Genomic DNA, 3,191 nt, shown 5'->3' with positions numbered 1-3,191 from the left:
AGTGAGTGCCCATCGTCCCATGCTCTCAGAGTGACCAGCCCGAGCCCTTCTGCACCACCTGACGCCAGGGGACCTGCCAAGCTTCCTGCCCAGGACGCTCCCAGCTAACTCTCCTGCACCACCCCCGGTCAGGCACAGAGTGTCCTCCTGGCCCCAACTTTTTTTTTAACATCTTTATTGGAGTATAATTGCTTTACAATGGTGTGTTAGTTTCTGCTGTATAACAAAGTGAATCAGTTATACGTATACATATGTCCCCATATCTCTTCCCTCTTGCATCTCCCTCCCTCCCACCCTCCCTATCCCACCCTTTAGGTGGTCACAAAGCACAGAGCTGATCTCCCTGTGCTATGCGGCTGCTTCCCACTAGCTATCTATTTTACACTTAGTAGTGTATAGATGTCCATGCCACTCTCTCACTTTGTCCCAGCTTCCCCTTCCCCCTCCCCATGTTCTCAAGTCCATTCTCTAGTAGGTCTGCGTCTTTATTCCTGTCTTGCCCCTAGGTTCTTCATGACCATTTTTTTTTTTTTTTTTAGATTCCATATATATGTGTTAGCCTACGGTATTTGTTTTTCTCTTTCTGACTTACTTCACTCTGTATGACAGACTCTAGGTCCATCCACCTCACGACAAATAACTCAATTTTGTTTTGTTTTATGGCTGAGTAATATTCCATTGTATATATGTGCCACAACTTCTTTATCCATTCATCTGTCGATGGACACTTAGGTTGCTTCCATGTCCTGGCTATTGTAAACAGAGCTGCAATGAACATTGTGGTACATGACTCTTTTTGAATTATGGTTTTCTCAGGGTATATGCCCAGTAGTGAGATTGCTGGGTCATATGGTAGTTCTATTTTTAGTTTTTTAAGGAACCTCCATACTGTTCTCCATAGTGGCTGTATCAATTTACATTCCCACCAACAGTGTATTGAGGGTTCCCTTTTCTCCACACCCTCTCCAGCATTTATTGTTTGTAGATTTTTTGATGATGGCCATTCTGACCAGTGTGGGATGATATCGCATTGTAGTTTTGATTTGCATTTCTCTAATGATTAATGATGTTGAGCATTCTTTGCCATGTGTTTGTTGGCAGTCTGTATATCTTCTTTGGAGAAATGTCTATTTAGGTCTTCTGCCCATTTTTGGATTGGGTTGTTTGTTTTTTTGATATTGAGCTGCATGAACTGCTTTTAAAATTTGGAGATTAATCCTTTGTCCACATCTGACACTTTAATAAGAAGAGTTCATGTTAATAAGAGTTCTTGTTACCTCTTCTTCTTTAGACCTGAAAAAACACTTTAAAGCGTTGTTGGGACTTCCCTGGTGGCACAGTGGTTAAGAATCCGCCTGTAGGACTTCGCTGGTGGCACAGTGGTTGAGAGTCCGCCTGCCAATGCAGGGGACATGGGTTCGTTCCCCAGTCTGGGAAGATCCCACATGCTGCGAAGCGGCTGGGCCTGTGAGCCATGGCCGCTGAGCCTGCGCGTCCGGAGCCTGTGCTTGGCAACGGGAGAGGCCACAACAGTGAGAGGCCCGCGTACCGCAAAAAAAAAAAAAAAAAAAAATAGAATCCGCCTGCCAATGCAGGGGACACGGGTTCGAACTGTGGTCCAGGAAGATCCCACCTGCCGCGGAGCAACTAAGCCCGTGCGCCACAACTACTGAGCCTGCTCTCTAGATCCCGTGAGCCACAACTTCTGAGTCTGCGTGCTACAACTACTGAAGCCCGCGTTCCTAGAGCCTGTGCTCGGCAACAAGAGAAGCCACTGCAATGAGAAGCCCGCGCACCACAACAGAGTAGCCCCCACTCACCTCAACTAGAGAAAGCCTGCGTGCAGAAATGAAGACCCAAAACAGCCAAAAATAAATAATTTATTTTAAAAAGTGTTGTTGCTACTATCATGAATACTTTTAATAATAATAATACTATGGGCTGCCTTCCCGTCCTGATGCTTGTCAGCTGACAGTCCGTCTCAAGCCACCTCCCACTTGCCTCCCATCCCTGACTCTCTTAGGCTGGCTTGTGGGCTGTAAGGATGGCTGGTAGAGGGTCAGGTATTGATGGTTGAACTGCCAGTCTCTTCTGGAATTTCACAGACCCAGGGGCATGTACCCAAGAGGGAAGATTTGCTCCAGCTGGGATGTGGGTTTTGCTCTACCTGATCTCAGCAGGACCACCTTCATGTAGTCAGGGTCAGAGATCACAGGGCTAACCTTGCTCCCCCCTAGTCAGTGAGGATGGACACATGGGAATTTCTCTATCCTTTTCAGCAGTTGTTGCTGTTTCTGTTCCTTTGGAACTATAACAAGAGTAACAAAATAAAAAAACCTTGTTTTAAGGTCAGTTGCTTGGGGTGGGGGTGAATGTTTGGACAGGCATGGAGAGATGGTTCAGAAACTATCCGCAGAGATCAAAGATTAGCTCTGATGAGCTGGGCTCTGATCCAGATTCTTGATATCTCTCCAGAACTTGGCCTAAGATCGGATTCTGTCTCCTTGTTTGTTTCTCACTCAGAATTGCCATTATAAGTTTACACATAGTTCATGCTTGATAAATGTTCAGGGATTAACTCCACAGCGTATAAAACATTTTCATAGACATCTGTAATGCTCAAGACAAACATGTATAAGGGAGGGATTATTACTTGATCCATCTCACTGAAGAATGAGGCAACCCATATTAAAGGATATGCCCAAGTGAGCTGCATCTAAAGTCAAACCTGCTGACTCCAAGGTGTCCTTCCCCAGGGTTCCCAAGGCTCCCTGGGTGCTTCTATTATCAGGTTTCAACTCAATGTTCTAATTGTGGGGCACCGTGTTGACAAGCTTACTTTTCATATATGTCATCCCTGTGTTCCTAGAGCCAGCATAGATCATGGTTCATAGAGATTGTGCCTCCTCACTTTAAAAATAATCAATAATGTTCATGAAGAAGGAGTGAGTACATGCAGGAGTGTGAATGAATGAGTCTTGATTAAAATTGCTGTTGCAAGTGACAGAATCAGAGCTAACGGAAGAGAGAGGAAAAGGACAAAAAGAAAGCTGGGGGCCCAGGGGTGTCTCACGGACCCCAAGGGCAAGGGGCAGCCAGGCTGTGGAAGGGCAGAACCAGGGGCTGAAGGGCTGCCAGGACTGTTTCTCCCATTCTTTCTCTCTGTACCTCCATGCATTCATCTCCCAGCA

This window comes from Hyperoodon ampullatus, assembly GCF_949752795.1.
Source record: "Hyperoodon ampullatus genome assembly, chromosome: 2".
Taxonomy (NCBI): Eukaryota; Metazoa; Chordata; class Mammalia; order Artiodactyla; family Ziphiidae; genus Hyperoodon; species Hyperoodon ampullatus.
This window is presented reverse-complemented; position numbering follows the sequence as displayed.